The sequence below is a fragment of the Pinus tabuliformis genome, chromosome 3_2 (genome assembly GCF_031772625.1).
Source record: "Pinus tabuliformis cultivar Carrire ecotype Pingquan chromosome 3_2, CPIR1, whole genome shotgun sequence".
In the NCBI taxonomy this organism is placed as follows: Eukaryota; Viridiplantae; Streptophyta; class Pinopsida; order Pinales; family Pinaceae; genus Pinus; species Pinus tabuliformis.
In genome coordinates, this window is record NC_142302.1 from 309021501 (window position 1) to 309044173 (window position 22673).

Below are 22673 nucleotides of genomic sequence, written 5' to 3' on the forward strand. Positions count from 1 at the left end.
GAAGAAAGCGCAACCTCAATAGCCTACGCAGAAATTAATGATGATGAGAGCTGAGCCCCGCGAGGAGGATCAAAGCGTGAATATCATACTGAGATGTGGAATAACGACTAGTGATGATAAAGGTAAACATCTTGAAGAGGATGGATGGGTCCGCAAGGCCCCAGAGAAGGAAGTTGGCTTTGATCTAAATCACGCTAAGCAAACATTTATGGAAGCCAAGAAGAGCTCCATTGAGGCCTCCACCTCAGGAAATTAGGACAAGGTGCAAGAAACTAGCACGCCTACAGAGGTTGATCCCTCTGTCCTCACTATGTTCTTGGAAACCTACATAAAACTGATGCGCAATAGAAAATTTGTGGAAGGCCTGCATGAGTTAATAAACAAATGTGCCAGCAAAGAGAAGGTCCTTGATGGACACTGGGTGGTCAGAAAAATTGGAAAACATAAGGCACAAACATGGCGCGAGATGAGGCTCACCATGCAAATAGGTGATTATGAGATGGACTAGGTCATCTTGGATCTGGGATCTGATGCAAACGTTTTTCCGAAACAAACATGGGAAAGGATGGGGATACCTGCGTTGCAGTGGTCTTCGGTTCAGCTCAGAATGTCGAACCAGCAGAAAATCATCCCCATGGGACGATTATATGGAGTAACAATTGATATAGAAGGTGCAAGTGCGATGGCCGACTTTGAGGTTATAGAAATCATCAATGATAGTAATCCATACCTCGCGCTCCTAGGGATTGATTGGGCCATTGATATGAATTGGGTCATCAATTTAAAGAAGAGGATAATTTCATTTGAAATAAAATCGCTTCGGGTTGTAGTACCGTTGGATCCTACAGAAGGGGTGTGATATACTGAACTAGTCCGCGATTATATAGAAAGTGATGATGAACTGGATCAAATCTACAAAATAACAGTGTGAGATCAGGACTGGATCAATCCAATGGCAGATGGGAGGATTGCATGGGATCGGGAGAGTTCTTGCACCTTTGATTCAGACGAGGAGTTAGAATATTAGCATAATCACTTGCATGAAGTATCTACACTGTGATGCAATATGATGACAAAGTCGCTGCACTGTGTTTTGTCGGAGGTACTAAAATTACCCTATTATGATGGTTTAATTGATGTTGACTTGTTTTTGGATGAATTTGAGTGTGAAGTCCCTAAGGATCATCGCTTCCAAGAATTAGAACTTGTGCTATGCCTACCCGATGGTGGGGTATGCATAAGGATAGTTTTGCTGGATGGAGAGATTATCAAAGAATGATGAGGGTATGGTTTGGGCGTGCTAACACCAGAATGAATGAGAAATATAATGGAAGGGACAATCCGTGTGATCACCTAGAAAAATGGACTAAAGCATGGGGAACAGGACTGCAACTAGAGTAGGTACACGTATTTTTCCATACTTTGGAGACAATTACCATGAACTTGTATCTGGAAATAGAGCTCCACCATGGCACGATAGAATGGGATGTGTTGAAGGAAGGGTTCTTATTGACCTTTAGCTTTGAAGATGGCTTCACAAGCATCGATGAAGCACTGCAAGATATCAAGGTGGTTATCTTCAGAACACCGATGGAACCAATGGAATGGACCCAACTAGATTGGAGCACCCAGCTGCGCCATGTGTTGGAATGCTATAATGTGACCGCTGAAGAGGAGGATGAAGATCCAAGAAACATTAATATTCCATAGGCAGAAGGACATCACGAAGTCGAAGGCCTGCAAATAGAAAACATGGACATCTTTTTGCCGTTGAAGACAAAACAAGTAAACATTGGCAATGAAGCAAAATCGAAGTTCGCAAATATTGGAGACTATTGGGATGAAACTACCGTGGATAAAGTTGCTGAGTTACTCTGAGAATACCAGGATCTCTTCCCTATTAAGTTTTTGGATTTGAAGGGCATAGTTGGTGATCTGGGCATTATGAAGATCAGTCTGAAGCTGGATGCGAAGCCTATTAAACAGAGGCTGTATCGCCTTACTCCTAAATACAAGGAGAAGGTTCGCCAATAGATGGGTAAGATGATGGAGGTAGGCATCATAGAACCAGTTGAAGAATCTAATTGGGTGAGCCCGATGGTGGTTCATGAGAAGAAAAAAAAAGGTGAAATAAGGATTTGCATCGATCTGCAAAAGCTTAATGATGCGTGTGTCCACGACCCATTCCCAATGTCATTTACAGATGAAGTGTTAGACAATGTTGGAGGGCATGAGGCATATTCCTTCACAGATGGGTTTTCTAGGTATCATCATATTAAGATCGCACCCGAGGATAGGAGAAAAATGATCACCACGACAGAGTGGGGTTTTTTTCAGTACACTGTGATGTCGTTTGGACTCAAGAATATGCCTACAATATTTTCCTGCATAGTCATAGAAACGTTCAAGGAGTTCATTCATAAGTTCTTGGAAGTATAATTTGATGACTGAACGATGTTCAGATTAGTAAAGCACCATGTATCAAGTCTGCGCCTGATGTTGGATATGTGTTGCAGATACTAGATCGAGTTGAATTTGAAGAAATGCATATTCTGTGTTCCCTTTGGGATCTTACCGGGTCACGTGGTGTGCAGGCAAGGATTGATGGTGGACCCTGCAAAGATTGCGGTAATAGTGAATTTGGAGGCCCCTAGGAACATCAAGTAGTTGTGCGCGATGCTGGACATACAAGATATTATAGAAAATTTATCAAATCTTATGCTCAAATTACTGCACCCATGGAGAAACTGATGAAGAAGGACGAAACATTCTGTTGGGACGAAGAATGTCACCGAAACTTAGATGTATTGAAAGAATAGATGGTCACTACACCGATCTTGGTATTCCCTGATTGGAAAAAGGAGTTTCACATACATGTGGATGCCTCTTGCATTATGTTGGGTGCAGTGCTAACGCAGGCCGGTGAAGGAGAAATGGACCATACTATAGCCTTCGCAAGTAGGAAGTTATCGAAGACCAAGAAGAATTATTCAACAACTGATCACGAAGGATTGGCCATGGTGTACGCACTGTAGAAATTTAGGCATTATCTGTTAGGAGGAAATTTCAAGATGTACACAGATCATTCTGCCTTGAAATACCTAGTCAATAAGCCTGTGTTGGGGGGGAAGATCTGCAGATGGTTAATATTATTCCAGGAGTATGACTTTGAAGTCATTGTGAAGCCAAGAAGGTTAAATGCGAGACTTGACCATCTGTCGTAGATCGAAACATGAGAGGAGCCTAATAATCTGGAGGAAGGGTTGCCAGATGCACAACTCTTTGTGGTGTGCGTAGCCGATGATCATTTTGTAGACATTATTCATTTCTTGACTATGGGGATGGCACCGAAAGGATATACAAGGAAACAAAAGGAGGAATTAGTAGTGTGCGCGGCTGTTTTTTCAGTCATTGCGGGACATCTGTATAAGATGGGTGTAGATGAAATATTGCGAAGACATGTGCCGGACTTTGAGTGGGATAGCATTCTTTTTGAATCTCATTCAGGAGCTGTGGGAGGTCATTATGCAGGCAAGGAAATTGCGCAGAAGATTTTGTGTGCAAGTCTATGGTGGCCTACCTTGCACAAGGATTCCAAGGCGTATTGTAAGGCATGCTACGCATGTCAAAGAACTGGCAGACCATCGCGAAGGGATGAGTTTCCATTACATCCTCAAGTATCTTTACACCCATTTGAGAAGTGGGTGATTGATTTTTTTGGGCTAATTCAACCCCCAGGAAAGAAAACATGTGCGCGCCATATCATCACCGCGATGGAATATCTAACCAGATGGGTGGAAGCATAGCTAGTTAAGGATTGTACAGGGGTTACGACAACAAAGTTTTTATTTGAGTATCTCTTAACTAGATTTGGCTTCCCGAAAGTGTTGATGAGTGACAGGGGTATACACTTTCTGAACGAGATGATCAACACATTGACTGAAGAGTTCCACGTATACCATCAAAAGAGTACACCATATCACCCACAGGCCAATGGGAGTATTTAACCCTTTAATAAGATTTTGGAGAACGCTCTTACGAAGATCTGCAACACGCAGCGGAATGACTGGGATGTGTGCATCCCTGCAGTACTATGGGCTTACAGGACTACTTGTAAGAAGCTGACAGGGAAAATGCCATTTAGATTAGTATATGGGGTCGAAGCTGTAATGCCGGTAGAGTACATTGTGCATAGTTTGCGAATAACAACCCTGACAGGAATGGCAGATCGTGAGGCCGTGGAAGAATGGCTCGTTTAGCTGATGGAGCTCGAGGAAGATTGATTTTTGGTAGGATTCCATCAACAAGTACAAAAAGAACGTGAAAAAGTGTGGCATGATCGCCATATCAAGCTTCACACGTTCAAGGTAAATGATCTTGTCTTGTTATATGATAGTAAATTCACTAAATTTCCAGGTAAATTCCAGATGCATTGGTTAGGGCCATATATTGTCAAAGAAATTACAGATGGAGGTGCAGTTCAGCTTGCGAAGCTGAATGGGGAACCTTTCCCGGGAAGAGTGAATGGGAGTAGATTGAAATTGTATACAAGGGATCTTGCATAATGAATATATGAGAGTAGGGTAGTCTTAGTGCTCCAGGCAGTTGCAAGGGAGCGCAAGACTATAAACTACACTACCTAGTTTGGAGGACAATACAGCGGGCAGGCTGCGCGGAGAATGACGAAGATACAACCCATGGAGAAAGATACTATGCAATGCAGCAGGAAAATGACCATTGGAGTTATTGTTCATGACTTGACAGCCGAAAGACGGTTAAGAGGAGAGGGGTGGCGACATTTAACACAAAAATCTTTGAAGATCTGCCGCCAAAATAGAATTTATTTCCAAAAATTGGGGGGAATGGTCAGATTTGAATTCAAAACTCCCTATAAATTACGCATGCCGGTCCAACAGAGAACATTTTTCACTCTCAGAATTGTTAGTGAAATTCGCTGTTTTTTGCCTATGAAATGATCAGTTTGGGAAGATTTAGTTGCAAGCCCCGCATTTGCTGAATTGCCTGAGATAAGCCATAAGCTTGTTCTTGAGCAAATGTCTGCTCCAAGTCCTACTGAAACTGTTAGTACTAGTGATGTCACCTCTGAGATTGCTGCCCCAGAAATTGTAAGTATGGAAGCTTCGGCTCGTCTGCCTATGACGTCGAGGTTGCCTAAGTCGAAGCCTACCCCTACTAGAGAAACCCAATCAGCCAAATAAAAGAAATACGCGAAGGACAAGCAGAAAAAGCCAGTGCTAGTGCGCACATCCCCAAGGAAGCATACCGAAACATAGAAGCAGAAGAAAGATAAGCAACTGGAGAAGGTAGTGGAACTGGAGGTAGAAGAAGCCCAGGGAACAAAAGATATTGATGCTGAAGGAGAAAAACCCATAACCATGCTACCCAAGTATATCCCTCTGTGGAAGGGAAAGGTAAAGGTCATGAAGGACCTAGATGCCGATAAATTCACAATATCCACACCCCTGCTACTGGAGCAAGTCCCTTTTGAAGGCTCACAGCTGGCAAGGGTCTCGTTGTTAAAAATGGAGGATTAGGACCTCACAGACCATGCTAAGCTCCCACACTTGGCAACTGACAAATATATGCGTAGGTCTATTATGTAGAATCAGGTGTTACAGCGCTGGAAACGAAGGAATGGGTCCACGATGTCGAGCACTAAGGGTTACTTAATCTACTGTGGGTTCCCCACTATCACCGCACCCGCATTAATACAATATGTGTGCGCCAACTAATCACATTGGTGCACAATGGGTGTTTATGGCTAGGAGGGCCTATCCCATTACAAACATGCTCATTCATAGAATCACGCACCTACCTTATAAGGGCACGAACCCGGCTAAGGAGTTTGGTGGAAAGACTGGGGAAAAAGACCTTGCAGAAAAGATGAAGAGGGATTATGGCCTCATTAAGAATTCGCGAGGGTATTCAATTATTTCTATAATAGACTCGGTAGTTCATTGGCTGCCAAGATTCTAGCAGGGAAGGTGATGTGAAAATGCGGTGCAAATGAAGTTCGGCGCCAATAGTCTCCTTGGATGCACAGTGCGCGAAAGGTGTACAGTTTAATTGGACAAGATACATCTATTAAGAGTTCCTCGCGAATTGTTGCGAAGCCCAAGATGAGACCAAGCCATTCCACTACGCTTGGTTATTTCTCTCAATTATGCTCATTGCATGGGAATTATCGGAGGATAGGCAATTTCCTCTGCTTGAGGAAGGATTGGCGGAGGCAGTGCAATTCGCTTCCTTATGGTCTACAAAGGATCCCATGCGGATTACAGAGACAAAGATATTTTGGTTTCTCATGGAAATGTCTCTTCGCATGGCCATCAATCAGCGTCCAAGGTTTTCCCCAACCTTGTTCACGCATCTGTCAGCCTACGCAGCATTCAAAGCCGACTTCCACAGGGTATATATCTAGGTGCGGAAGGATCCAAAGTAAAAATGGCATGATTTTCACTATTTGGTGACAGAAACGGATGTGTAAGAGGTTGTAGTGAAATGGCCTGCAGAGTGGCACGCCCCGTCAGACTTAGCTGCTAGACCAAGCACGGGTGCAGAAAGTTTTGTTGTGCAGAAAAGAAAGGAGGCATATAAGCAGGTTGCACGTACTCTAGTAGCACAGAAAAGTCAGGAAGCTGCAAAAAAGGCTCGTGTGGAGAAAGAACGCACTGCCAAGGAGCAAGTGGAACAGGAACAACACGAGTCACAAAAAGGTGACAAGTCACGTTCGCCAGAGACAGAGGAAGAAATTTCAGGACAAGGTGGCAGAGGGGATGAGGGGAAGAGAACCCCATTTATTCTGAAGAGATGTGGCAAGGAGCAACAGGGTGGTACAAGGAAGAAGCAGAAATCAGATAAGTCACAGGGTGATCCCATGGTGTTAACAGAGGGCGATCTCAATGAGATCAGGGATAAAATTCAAGACACCACAATGGAAGTGCTGCAGTAGTACATGCAGACGATGGGGAGCATCCAAAAGGATTTGCGCAAGCTGCAGATCCAAGCAAGTAGGATATAGGTGGGCACCGGATAAGCGAGCATGGAGCAAGAGAACCTGATACCCGGGACATGCCAAGCAACAGAGTTAGTAAGGGCCCTATATCTCAGAACCATACCATTACCTGACGGGTCCATTCGCATAGAGTCCGCTGATGATCATATTATCTTGAGTACAATCAAGAACATAGGACTGAACGTAGTATTTCTCTCCAGCGATACTCTCCATGCGCTGCATATGGGGGTGGTAGATGAATTGAGAACCAGGGAGAAGCGTGCCTTCAACCTCATAAGTGAGTACAAAGTCAACAATGAGAAAATGTTCGCTAAAAAGTCGCAGACTTTGAAGGAAAATGAGGCACTTTAGATGCGTAGTTCCAGTCTGGAGTCAACAGTAGTATAGGCATGCAAGAAAATGCCTGAGCTTCACACCCCAGAGGATGCACAACCAGAAGCCAAAACCAGAAAATTAGCTGCTGGTGTGCATGAGGCTAAAGCAGAGATTGGCTGAGTCGCGTTTGAGCTCAATATGAAAATTACAGAGCTGCAGTTAAAGTTGCAGCCCACAACTTCGCCTGAGGTTTGGGAGCAACATGGAGTTGCGATAAAGGAAGGCATGGCTACATTGGATGCCACAGTATTGTGTGACATTATTTGAGCAGGTTATGGAGCTCGTGATCAATCTGTAGGAGGATCCGAACCTTCAGACACTGAAAAAAGAGGTAAGGGAGCTGTAGCGACAATATGAGGAAGTCAGGGCAACTGCGCGCTCCTTAGCATCAATGCAACACCTTGCCAAATTACAGGAGGGAAAGAAGCTCCTAGCACAGGTAGAGGAAGCGTAGAAGAAGGAGGCCTTGCTAAAGGCCAAGTTGCAGCCTTGGTTGGAGGAAGCTTATCAAGTCATGACTACCATTCAGGATAAGCTTAAAGGGTTGTAGCAGAAACAAAAAATGATGAGGCCAGCCGTAGAAGGAATAGCCACAGAAAATTTGGTCGAGGAAGTCAAGCAGGTAGCAACGCAGAGAGCTTTCGAAGTTGCAGTGATCCAGGTGGAGCTGGGAGGTCTTCATTGTAATATCGTAGCACCAGCAGAGTGACTCGAGCACGACTCATGATATTTGTGTTGGGGGGCTGTTGGGATGGGGTTCCCTGGGTCAGTTTTGGGGTTAAGATAACCCATGTTTTGGTACATTTTGTGTAAATAATGTAAAGTCTCCGCGATTTGTGGATGCGGAGCGCGTAGATGACTAGGAGTCAAAGGGGTTTAGCCCCTTGTTTTATGTAAATTTTGAGATTCACCCATGGTCCGTGGACCATGGAATTGTATGAAAAAGGCTATAAATAGGTGCGTCTTAGAGAGTGTAAGGCAAAATTGATGATAACGGAAGAGAAGGGACAATGAAGAGAAGTGATTGCGATAGAAGAAAGACTTTGTAGCTGAGTGCGCAGAAGCCTAGGTAGAGTCCACAACTGAGTGCATAGAGGCCTAGTTAGAGTCCACAACTGAGTGCGCGGACCCCAGCAGTTGTGTGCGCAGGGCAGTTTTGAGTCTGTAACCTTGAATTGAAGATCAATAAAAATAGTTTCTGAAGAATTATTGCATACTTCTGTTTATCTCTGTTTCTGTTAATATTATATGATGTCGATGAATAATGTGTTTTATGGAATATTGATTGAATGCTATGCGATTCTCTTGAATAAGTATTAATGATGTATGCAATGCATGTATAAGTACTTTCATGAAGACTTTGATGAATTCTATGATGTTTACTAATAGCTTAAGTAAATATGCACGAACCCTTATTTATGACTTCTCTTTGATGTGAGTAAGTAGACAAATTCATGGTTAAAGGTTCGCAAGGACTGATCGTAGACCTTCACAAAGGTCTGAAGGCTATTTTAGCAGAGTTGCAACAATGTGCCCTAAGAGATTTTCTATTTGCATGAAGGTAGATCTAAGGCATTGGAAGACATCACACTAGTCTCTGGATGTAGAAACTTGGTTCTAGAATCCCCCCATACTACTTCGGGTGAGACTGAAACCTGCGCTACGCAGGTTGTTTCCGAAAGGGCAAGTAGTGTAGGGTTTTGTTGGTTGGTGCAACTAACTCTGAACCTGGGTCAGGACCCCCTAAGCCAACAAACTGAAACCTAGAAATCATGCTGTGTACTCATCTTGATATGTAGCTAAGATCCTCCCTAAAAAACTGATGGAAAAATGCCTTGAGCTTCCCCTGAATAAAAGAGCTCTAAAACCCTAATTTGAGGAACATCGCTCCCCTGACATTAGCAACCTATGTTGGTCGCTAGTTTCACTTCACTAGCCTCTCGCTGCTAGCATGATTTTGGCTTGGATACCTATGATGATCCCTAAAACAAAATTTTTCCCAAATAAGACAAGAAGCTTCATGATCTAGAGGCTTCTAGAACGATGAGTTGGAGTTTGTTCGACGTGGATGAGGTCGAGTTCTCTCAACTTGGCCCTTTGGTCTTATCTCTATGAGCTACCTCCTTGACATGAGAGCCTTCTCCTATCTTTGGAGGGATCATAACTACCTTTCCCTACCTATATATTCATATTTTCCCATTCCAAAATGGTTGGTCTTTGGCTATTTGCACCCTTATGCTGAGGTAGTGCCTACATGCTACTCATTTGGCTTGGAGAAGGAGTACTTGGAGAGCTTGAGCTTGGACTTGGACATTCACTCAAGAATAGCTTATTGACATTAATGCTTGGTTCTATGCTTCCTCCTTTACCCTATTAATATATACAACTGCTGGTTCACTTTCCATAAATGTGTGTGTTAATGCATCATTTATCTTAATTCTCCTTGATCTGTTAAGTGGATTACTTTCGATTATGCTATTTGTATTCGTATGCTTTGTTGTGTCTTTGATATCTTGTGCAGGCATTCAAACACTGTGAGCAATAGGATTGAGCCCCAGGTGAAATTGATTCAAGGTCTTCAACAAAGGAGGGCATTATAACATTAGAACGAGGTAGTCCATCTTCCTCTTCTCTAATTTTTATTGTAATTTAGGAAAGTGTCTTGTAGATTGTCACGTAGGTTGCTAGTCCCACTCATTGAGCTAGAGGGATTGTCTCTGTCCACAGAGACGATTTTCCTAGACAACAGGATTTGATCCAATATTCAAGGGAGAAGGGGAGGATGTATTTTTTGTAGACCACATCTGTCGATAAACTTTATTTGGATTTCAATATCTATCCTAACTTAACAACCAATGCTTTAGAAAACAACACTAGATTTTTCAGGCCCCACCACCCCATTTGTTTGGAAGATATATTTTCTCCCATTTGAACCATGGAAAAACTTTGCTATCTTTTGATCCCAACCATAAAAATCTACAACAAGTTTTATGAACAAAATTTAGGATTCCTTTTGGAATCCACGATAATGACATCCAAAAAACTAGAATTGCTTCTAAGATAGATTTGATAAGCACTAGTCTACCTGCCTGAGACATCCATATGAAACTCCAAATTTTGAGCCTTTTTTCTATCTTATGCAACAACCAATGAAAATCCTCCTTTCTGTCATTGGGTTTAAGCTAAAGGCTGAAATTGTAATTTCATCTCTAGATAGCCCCATGACATTGAAAGAGGAATTCTGCAAGTTAATGAACATACCTGTTTCTTTTTCAAATAAAGATAGGGATGATTTGATTGAGGATAAATCCCTCCTATAAACATCATAGAATAGCAAGATGGCATCAACGAATAGTAAATGCGTGATGAAAAAATATCCTGTTATAGCGAGACCCTTTAAATCACCCCTCCTCTTCACCTCTGTTAACAACCTACTTAGGCCTTCAACAATTGGAAGAAATAGTAGTGGAGATAGCAGACAAACTTGACACATACCTCTCTCAACATGAAAAAAGTATGAAGAAGAACCACTACTAAGCACTGCAAAGGAGACTGAGGTAATGCAACACATAATCCAATTTAAGAATCTTACCTCAAAACCTAGGTTCATAAGTAGCATTCTGATGTAGACCCAACTAACCCTATCATATGCCTTAGATAGGTTGATCTTGAGCACCATTCCTTTTAACTTCTTAGTTTTAATAACATGGAGGCCCTCCCATTCCACCTTGATTGCCTTGTGGACCCACCTTCCTTCCAATGAAGAAAATCACTCCTTTAAGATATGTTGGGACAACATAGACTTCAATATATTATAAATTATCTTTGCAATAATTTTGTATATATTGTTGCATAAAGAAATCAACTTGAATTCATCAAAAGCGTGAGGGGAGTTAGACTTTGGAATTAGAGCTATAAACATTGAGTTAAACACATCATACATCCACCTTGAATGTCTGCAATCCTTAATAACTTTGGTGAGATCATCCCCTAGAATATCAAAAATTTAGAGAAAAATTTGATAGACTAACCATTAGGTACTTGGATTTTGTCCCTTTGGAAACTATGCAAGACCTTTTGTAATTCCTCCTTAGAGATAGGATCCATGAGGGAATTGTTAATAACATCATTAGCAAAATGTGGAAAGTGACCAACCAAATCAATGACTTCAACGAGAGTGATTTATTGGGGAGCTTTGAATAGGGAACTGAAGTGACTTATATCCTATCTGGCTAGAGCCTTAAAATTATTTTCCTGACCCCCATTTGGATCTTCAAGTGCCTAAATAGTATTCATAGCACACCAAAATTTAGCAAAATGCTGAAAAACTTTGAGTTTTCATCCCCACTCTTCAACTATATTTCCTTCCTTTTTAACCTCGAAGTCTCCTCTCGCTCCTTTAATATTCTATTTCTGGTAGCTTAAAGTTGAATTATTCTTTGTTGGATTCCTTAGATGAATAATCCCCCCTCATGGATCTTCTAATTTCTCCAGATCTTGCACCACCCTTTTTAGTACCTCAAAATCTTTTTTCTTTTTCTCTTTCACCCATTCAATGTTGGCTCTTTTAAGCCTTTTGAGGTTGTTCACGAACTGATCTAGGATTGATCCTTCCCTCTCTGGGGTATATGGGGTCTAATTCTCCACTATTAGATTTAGAAACAATTCTTCTTTCATCCAGGATGAGTTAAATTTGAAAGGGGCCTTGGGTTTTCTAAAATCTCCTTTTAATTCCAAGAAAATGGGGTGGTGATCAGAACTACCCCCCACACCTACCCACTAACAAAAAGGGGGGAATTATACCCAACATGTATTTTTCTAAAAGGAAGTAATCAATCCTTCGAGATATCATAGCCTATCCATATCTCCTATTATGCTAGGTAGGATTTAGTTTGATTAAATTAACATCGTAGATTTTGTGCACCTCTAGAAGATGAGAAAAAAATATGGTTGAGGATCTAGATGGGTATTTGGACCCCAACTTTCTGAAATACCTCGAGAGAAGCTCATATTTCCACTAGCCACCACATTGTAAACATTCAAAAATGAAGTGGACATCAATCTTTCCCAAAAAACAATCCCGTCTTAGCAAGGCCCATAGGTATTTACCAATTTGATTTCCATTCCCAAATCTAACACAAAGGAATAATCCCTCAGGACCCCTTCAACATCCCACAAACTTAACATTTTAATAGACCTTTGATTAATACCTAACACCAAACTTCCAAAACACCCCCTGGAATCCATCGCTACAAAACTCCAATTCACAACCTAAGATTCCAAAATCTTTATAGTTGTATCTCCAGGACCAAGGGTTTCTTGAAGAAAAATGACATAAATAGGTTCAGAAAACAAGAAATGTTTGAGAGGTTGTCTTTTTGAGGATCTAGCTAATCCTCTACAATTGAACGAAATAAACATCATAGTGAACTAGAGCCATGGGTTTGCATTGCTCTAAGTGCCCCAACAATGGATTTTGGTTGTCTAACAATTACATCCTATCCGACCTTCAATTTTTCTCTGGAAATGTGTGATTTCCTGCCCCGATGGTTCCTAAGAGAATTGGATGGTGAAGGGTGGCCCAAATCGCCCACAACCTCCAAGGAAATATCAGATTTAGTTTTTAACCTTAGATTGTATCTAGGAACAAAATCAAAAGATGACAAGGTAGCCCTAGAGAGTGAGGGAATGCAAGAGGGACAACTCACAAAGGCATGGGATATAGGACAAGGGATGGAACCCAAACAAAGACTAGATGAGGTAGGAAATGACCCATGACAAGAAATGGAAGGGAGATGATGTGAATCCATAACCAAAGAATAAGATGAGCATATTATATTGGATGCAAGGAGGGAGGAAATAAAGAATACCCATCATTGGTGATATAGAAGAAGAAAAACCAGCTTTCAAGGAAGCCTAATTAAGAGAATCTCTCCTATGATGAAGACATGAGTCTTCGTCCATCGGACAAGGACGAACATATACCTACTGAGATGCCCCAAGAGGTTACTAAGGCATTGCACCAAAGGGAAAATTTTCTGTGTTCTTGTCTACTGATCCATCTGATTTGGACTTTCAATATTTCATCCCCATGTAAGGCAGTGAGAAAAGCTTCAGCACATGACCAACCTTGTGACATCACCAACATCTAAAAGGGATGTCCTCTTCACGGGGGCTTCACTCAATGAACCTCTGACATATCACATGCGTTCGTGGCATAATAAACAATACCCATAATTTGACTACATATTGGAAAATACCTCTAAAAATCACATTATTTAACCCCCTACCAATATGAACTCAATACAACTTCCCAATTAAAAAAAACCCTACTTTTTTATACCCTTTTTTCATTAACTTTTTTTATACCCTTTTATATTTTTTCATTAACTTTGAGCTCCATTTTTTATACTTGTCAATATAAAAATCCTTTACCCCCTATATATCCCCCAATATATTATGCCATTTTTTCCTCAATACATATCCCCCAATATGAACCCACGTGGTATGGTATTTCTCCCCCAGTGAAGCCCCCGTGGCCCTTATAATCAAGGGATTCTCTATATGATAACCCTTGATAATGAAAGTTCGTTGTTGCAACCAAGCCTTCATGAGTATCTAGATTTACCATTACTCGAGAAACAACCATTCTTCCAAATTCTTTATATGAGTTATCAACTTTCGCAAAGGTCCCCAACTTATTCCCAATTAGGTGGAAGATGTCATAAGATGAGAACTGCATGGGTAAGCCTGGTAACCTCACCCAGACTAGGCCTACCCCCAACTTCTCTCTATTAGTATTAAACATAGAGTTCCATCTCTTCAATAAAATCGAATCTGAGTCTATACACCAATTCTTTCTTAGCACCCATGAAGTTGCTTCTGTTGAGTTGAATCAAAATAAAAACCACCCTTGGACCAAAGTCCCGACCTTTGGAAAAAATATAAGGTCCTTTTCCCAAGCCACCTTTACCCATTCCCATAACTTTTCCATCGAGAACTCCCTACCACAAACTCGACCAAGCAACACCTGCTTGACGATATCCATATCATTCCCAACCTTTACCCCCTCGCCTAAATTCAGGTTCTCGTCTTCCTTTTTAACCCTAGTGCACTTGACTTTGTTGTGTTTCTTATCTGATATCATCAATATATCCCGACTAAGACTATTTAACATGGATTCCACCAAATGATAGTGCTCCTCACATCCTTCTTACAAAAATAAATTACTCATGACTTCACCAATTCCACTATATGAGGTTCCTTGAGAAGAAAAACCTTGACTACACCCCCAGAAAACCCCCACCAATGTCCCCTACAGAGCTTGGATGGTAACCAAAACCTTAACCACCTTCACTAGCCGCTCCCAAAAAGCCATCCACACACTGTAATTAAAGCCTAAATCTCTCCACCACTGAAATTTTTGGAATGACAAGAAAACCCCTAGAGAAACCCTCTCCTTCCCATTGAGCATACTAATCTCAGAATACCACCAAATGAAAATCCCCCCAAAAAAATTGGGGATGCCTCTAAACCACATCCCACTATGCCATACTGAACCAAGTCATTGGGAAATCCATGAATTGGGTTTTCCTGCAAAGACATCAAAGCAATACCCAAAGATTGATCCAAAATTAGAAACCCACCATGTCCCTCAAAACCCTTCCAAAATCGAAAGGACCAAAAAAATGCCTAGAAGTTGATCCGAGCTCACTAAACCACCAAAATACTGAACCCCTGTAAAAAATGATTCCTCTAATTTTGAAAGTACCTCTCTTTGTGCCACCAATGATACTACTGAAGAAGAATAGGAAAACCCTTCCATAACTACCATAACCGAATCTAGAGTTGGAAGGGAAGAGAAAATCTTAGAGTCTAAAGTGATAGGTGTCGTCTTAAGTTCCATAAATGGAGGCTGAGGTGGTGCCATCAAATAGAAACATTCTCATAAAGGTTCAAAGTAAAATATAGCTCATCCTCAAGACCCCCCATCCCTCTCATTCGCAAACCCTAAGCCATAATAGCTACAACATAAACGGAAACCGTAACTTGCAAGACCTACCGAAACCACCCATCATGTTGTCAAGACTATTATTTATGAATTTAATGGAGAAAGAGGTGAACCATATATATTCTCAAAATACATGACATCTGGATAGATTACCTTATTAATATTAAAAGTATTATCTTGAATTACTTCATATCAAATACAAAACATAAACTTATGTCCCTCAACAAGCATTACCTAAAATGGATCATTGTTATTGAACCTGAAATCAAACATGGTATTTTTAAATTCAAGACTCCATACTAAGGTCCTCTGAATTAAAACACAATGAAGCCAAATCCACTTAACATAATAAATTCATTTAGGAAATTTTCTAACCTTGTGGCTATCCACTTAGGCATGTGCATTTCCTTTGATGTATACTAGAATTGGAACAATAAATAAATATGCTTATTTCACACCAAGCCCTCACAACGAATCCTTCTACTCTCACATTTGAAGGATTTATGAAACAAATTGAAGAAAATAACTGACATGGATCTTCTATCCAACAGATAAAGAATCAACGAATAGAATATAGCATGTGCCTAACACAAACCTACCTACACATTTGCCAAGAAACTCTTAAACATGACATAGCTTACATGAATGTTTGGACATACCCTGTAGAAGCACTGATGCATCAGACCTTTTGTCAATTATTTAGAATAATTTCCTTTGTTGTCTTTGCTCCCATGAAGACTTAAGGGACACACACACACTACTAAGGAACACATTTTTTCCATTTGAAAAAATTTTGATTTTGAGTTGGCAAAGCTCATGAATTAAGCCTCACATGTAATTCCATGCTTATTAGGCAATCCATATTCTCACGATACCTTGGGAGGTACAAACCCATATATCTTCATGCCTATCCTTGTTCCATAAGCTCAAAATCTCTTCAATCCCCTAAAAGGGCGATTACTTACTCCACTAATGGTGTGAAAAATTATTTACCCAAATAATTATTAACAATAAGGTGCATAATGCAACATAATACATTTTTCATCCTCATATGACATGCTAAAAATGCCTTGGTTGCTATATTCAATGCCCCCCACTTATATGGGAGGATCTTCCAATGATAATGAAAGGGATAATTCCATTTCACGATAAAAATCATCACAATTTTCATTTCTCAGCTGATTTGAATGGAATGCAAATTCATCCTAGTAGTAGTCATGTAAATGATGAGGATATTTTGAGTTGTTTCGATTATTTCGTGATCACACCTCCTATTACCAAATACAATTGATATATAATTCCAATCGACTTATTCCATTATGTTTATCTATAGTCTCAAATGGAGCGCAACCGAGTTAACTGCAAGTTCGTAGTGTGACAATTTTGATACTAGTGACAAATTATACTACACAAGCTGTGAAATCTGGAGTTGAATACTTCCACAATTTATTATTATTTAGCATCTAGCTATTAGTTCATTCAAGTGGACATGTTTCGACTATCAATCACTCATTAGTTTCCATGGCTAGAGAAAATTTCACCCTTCAGTCGATTACCACCCATCACCTCTGATTAGACATAGGGTATGTTGTTGAATATAGAAATAATTGTAGGAGACTAATCTTTTAAGTGCTAGTTGGTTGGAGATAGATCAAGAGTTCATGATTTTTTTGTAATGCAACTGTACAACAACAATAAATTTGTTGTTATCTTCTAAAATGTGAAAGTTGAGTAGAACTCAAGAATAATGGCTCACTTAGATGAATGGATTGCTACCTGGACTATATTCTTTGGTGCTTTTTGGAATTTATATCGATCTATATAATTGCGACTAGTGTATTATTTGCGCGTGGTCGAGTAATTGGATATGCTTCAACATAGTTTCATAGCTTCCAAACTTGACAACAGTGATATCTAGTTTCCGATAGGGCTTTCTCTTCTTAACTCAGAGAATTTACTCTACCTAACTACTTAACCTAATAGTTTCTTGAAGTTAGTGTACTTTCTTTCATTACTTATGTGGACAAGAACTTGTCTATATAAAATGATCCTTCTGTACGTACAAGCCTATACCATATGCCTCTTGTTTCCTATTGATATGCCTAACACTACTATGCACTCGATTAGGTCCTACTCCTAGAAAGTGGGTCAGCAACGAAGAATTGGAATTTTGAATAGAGAAGGTAGTTTCTCCATTTGCAGAACTGAACCTCAATCAATTACTAATATAGTTGAGTTGACTACATTCTCACACACACTTATTGATTTATGTAATCATCATTGATGAATTAGCATAAACAATTTTTATTCTGTATTATTATTACTCCATATCCACAACTGGTGAACTTGTTGTGGATCTTAAACAAATTGCGTGGAGATATTTAAAGGGGTGGGTACTTTTATATATTCTAGAAACTTTTCCCATTTCCCAGTTTTCCATTTGGATATTAGCTTCACATAACTCAAGTGTTTATCGCTCAATGAATGCCCTATATTTGATTGTTCTCATTTAGTATCTTCCTAGGTTATATTTGATCTTTCGTTTGAATTCCTAAATTGTTAGAAATATAGGGTTTGTGACCAAGACTACATGTGTTGGAGTTGCATACAACCTACTACTCTACATCACAACTAGCCATGTTTTAGGTGCCTCATGGTATTTACTATCCATTGAAAGTCTAAATACATGTTGGCAGACAAATTCAGAAAGGAACGTGGAACCTTAAACCTACAGAATTGTGATCTTGATTATTTAGATTGTCGTAGTTTGAATGATAATATCAGGCCTTTTCATGAACTATGGAATGAAAATACTGTTGTATGGGTGAATTTTAATACAAATAATGCTCACATCCGTTTTCAATTTGGCATTTTGGAGATGTTATCAAAAGTGGGATCATATTTCTACTCCTTATGGTGGGACTAATGGAAATAGAAGGTGAGAGAGGTTTAATGTCATGGTAACCTACAAGGACATTATTGACATGAAACTTTGGAAGTATTAGATGGATGTACCTCGATTAGAGGCTAAGAAAATCAGAAAGGAATCCATATATTTCATCTTTGAATAACATCAACAAATCATCTACTATTAAAAATAATAATGGTGTTTGTGTCTCATTGGTGTATATATATATATATATACTATAATAATTTATATGTAGTATTATATATCAATTTAATTAATTGGAACATGAAGACTCATTGGTCCTAGTATTGTAACAATGCTTTGATACCAAGCGTAGAGACCTTCCTTAGGACGCTTTTTTTTAATATTATATTATACCCAACACAAGATAATATCAACAAGTTATTTAGATGTAAGAAACCATACTCAAATTTTTATTTACAAGATAAGAGGCACAATAAAAACAAGTTATTTAGATGTAGGAAGCCATACTCAATTTTTTATTTACGAAATAAGATGCACAATCTAAGTTACTGTATTGCAAGTAATCATGTAATATAAATATTTCCTTTTAAAAACATTCATCTATTAACAACATCTAATATGAGAATCACATACAAATCAAGGTACATCAAACATGAGAAGCATATAATAATTTTAAGGTACATACATCAATAATCCATAAATTGACAACTCAAATATCATTCCTTCACTTTTACAATCTAATAGTTATGTACAATAAATAAGCATGTAAGAGAACTTTACAAGAACCCAAGATATCATGCACCAAGGGGTTGAGTCTTGTTCTTAGCTCCGTTGGTTCTTGCGCTTCCTTGTTGTTGTCTATGTACACATGGGATGTGTGTACACATGTGATGGATGTCACATACCAACCAAACATTTCTAACTCACTGGTTAATCTCCCAGACTACTCCTTGGGTACTCTTTTTCTCCACAGACCCCTAAGCTATAATGGGGATATAAAATAGAGGAAGAATACCAGGCAGTGAAGGACAACACTCCTTGCTCAAAAATTCACTCTCTAATGACTTGCACTACACGAAACTCACTGTAGACACAAAAGTCACTATGACAATAACTTTATGTAATTCATCCAACAGTAGGGAAAAAAGTGCTCCCTCTCCCATAGCTTACTCCTTTTGGTTTAGGAGGTTTCATAGGTGACACTTGTCACTTCACTTAAATACAATTATTTTTATTAATATAAAAGTTTGATCATTCACCCATCCATGTGTCAGCCTATCAGCAAGGTTCTCCTAAGTTATTTATTTAAAATTTCAATTAAAAAGCATAATTTCCCTCATCCCAACATGACTCCCTATTTTTTCTCCTAGTTATCTCTTGATCCCCCTTTTATATTCCTTATGCCATGTTCATTACTAAAGTAAATTGGTAGGTCTTAGATTTTTTTCCCAACTACACCTGAGTTTATCTCAAGTTGAACTCTTGGATGGGGATCTTGTGTTGTGCTTCTGCCACATGGAGGTTCTCTCATGAAACTAATTTTCTCTAATTTCAAATGATTGTTCTTTAATTTCATACACCACCCTCCTTACTTAATGAGGTTAAACTATACTTGGATTAAATTTTCTAATTAGTTTTATGTCCCCTTCCCCTTTTTCCATAAGAACACTTGTATAATTCAGAGTTATTTTGATGCACAATATCTACCTAATATGATTCGTAAACTGCTATGGATATTCCACTAGACAGTTCGTCACAACATATCTTATAAAATATACTTAAAAGTCCAAGATCTACACTATTATAATTTTATTTCTCTTTAGATTTATAGATATGTAGATTATTGTTAATAGTGTATTCATTCGAATTAAAATTATCCAAGATCTACACTATTATTGTTTTATTTCTCTTTAGATTTATAAATATGTAGATTACTGTTAACGTGTATTCATGCGAATTAAAATTATGTAGAAATAGAGAAAAATGAAATAAAAGCTCACACACACATTTAACAAAAGATATGACCTGGGAACATCTAATACAAGATATGACCCAGGAAACCCTTTCAAGAGAAAAACCCAGTTGGAAGGTGAGACCACTCTACTCTCTTTCTCTGAATAATAAAAAACGTTTGCGTGTACAAAGAAGTATGGCCTATGGCCTATGGCTACTACAATGCACAAATCCTCTTTGTGTGCTCTATCTCCTATCTTTGACCTGGTAAGCTACAGTTGATGAACTCTGGTAAGCGACAGTTGATGAGCTCTCATGAACGAGAATAAATTTTTTGCAAGCCATTAATACATGCAAAGATGTGCCAAAAACATATATTATGTTAAAATTTATATATTTATATACAAGAGCAACATTAAAGAAGTTACCAAAAAATTGTTAAAGACAATTTTTTTTACTTAAGTAGAGTCCAGAGTACAAAACCTAGCCTTTCACATGGATTACAAAATATATAAGGGAATAACATTAAAAATTTGTAAAAAATTAAAAAGAAGGAATTAACCTAGGAAGTATGCAAATACATGGAGTATTGAAGCTTATACTCAGAGCCATAATTATTTAAAGAAACAATAGGAATACCTTCGATAACCCTAAGGGTTAGGAAGTATGCAAATACATGGAGTATTGAAGCTTATACTCAGAGCCATAATTATTTAAAGAAACAATAGGAATACCCTCGATATCCCTAAGGGTTAGCGTATGAAATGGAAAATTTGAACTCAAACATAAAACGACAAAGTTAAATTTAAATATGAAATGATAAAATTCGATTTTAAGTATAAGTTGACAGAGCCTAACCATAGAATGAAAGGCAAAGCCGAAGCAAGTCTTTGGCCGTGGCCCCAAACATATTTTAGGATACAAAAAGCACGAAAGAAAGACCCTAATTTAAATAAACAAGATACAGTCACCCATTGCATAAAAGTCTAATAAATTTCTAACCTCGAGGTTAGAAGGACAAAAACGATATGGGTAAAAACCACAAAAAGAATTACATAGGAAACAATAATTTTCACAAGAAATTTTGTGTACATTACCTGAAGGATGGTACACCGCTCAACAGAACATTAAGACTACGAGACACTGGATTTTCAATGTCCTCTCCTATGAATAATTAAATCTAGGAAAGCTGTAAACAATTCCAAACAATTATAATTTAAATATGCAAAAATATGTGTCTTGAAAAAATAAATGTACAACGATTACGGAAGGGTTTTATGTCAAAAGATTACCTGAGAAAATGGGAAATCTAGTGCTTAGAATGAGAAATTACTCATTATTTCATTGACAAACTCTAGAATGTTTTTCATGGACGACGGTCAAGAATCCATAAAAACCACTTAGCAGAAAAATAACTTGAATGTAATAGTAAATACCGTAAATACCTGATAAATCCAATACCAAGAGTGTTATATCATTAAAAAAACTAAAAACCTGATAAATGTTTTTCATGGACGACGGTCAAGGATCCATAGAACCACTTAGCAGAGAAATAACTTGAATGTAATAGGTAAATACTTGATAAATCCAACACCAAGAGTGTTATATCATGAATGAAAATCGCAGAGTGCAAACAAAGGATGAATGAAAAAACAAGAGACGGTTGGACAAAACCCCTAATCATCTATTCATTGTTGATTAAAAATATTGCATCACAACCGTCATTTCGGTAGGTTTAAGAGATACTCATGTAGGCGTAAAAAGGTGACACATAGACACATGGAACGATTTAGAGAACTCATATAAACATTCTTCATCGAGTTCCAACCATATGAACCATGATATCTATCTATATATATATATAACACATTGAAATGAAGGTTTGAGAAATGTAGATATTAATAGGTTGGTGAACGCAATGCACTCCAAAGTTCACTGGCACGATAAAGATTTGATATAGTTGACATATGATACTACGTTCAGATATTGACAAGCACTCCAAAGTTCACTGGCACGATAAAGATTTGATATAGTTGACATATGATAATACGTTCAGATATTGACAAGAAACAAAGGTTGTGGTTGAAATTACTAACATGTCTAAGGTCGTGCTATAACCTTATTAGGAGGAAAAGAGAGAAATATTATATATAAATACAAGTATGTTAGGAATCAAAAGCATACTTTTAGTTAATTGATCTAACAACATATAAAATACAATATTTTAATACAATGTTTATTAGTGAAGTGTTAAATGGATATAGGATTTATAGAGCAAATTCAAAAAAGAAATTCAAAGTATTAATGTAGAAGTCAAAATTTAATAGATCAATCTTTTAAAGAAGGAAAAACTTTTTATTATAGAATACAAAATATACTAAAATGAGATTATCAATGAATAAGAG

General features: G+C 38.6%; 1 pseudogene; it reads right to left on the reverse strand.

Moving 5' to 3' along the window:
• Positions 1 to 16675, reverse strand: part of LOC149180787 (uncharacterized) — a 66502-nt pseudogene extending 49827 nt beyond the window's left edge.
• Between the last annotated feature and the right edge of the window lie 5998 nt (positions 16676 to 22673).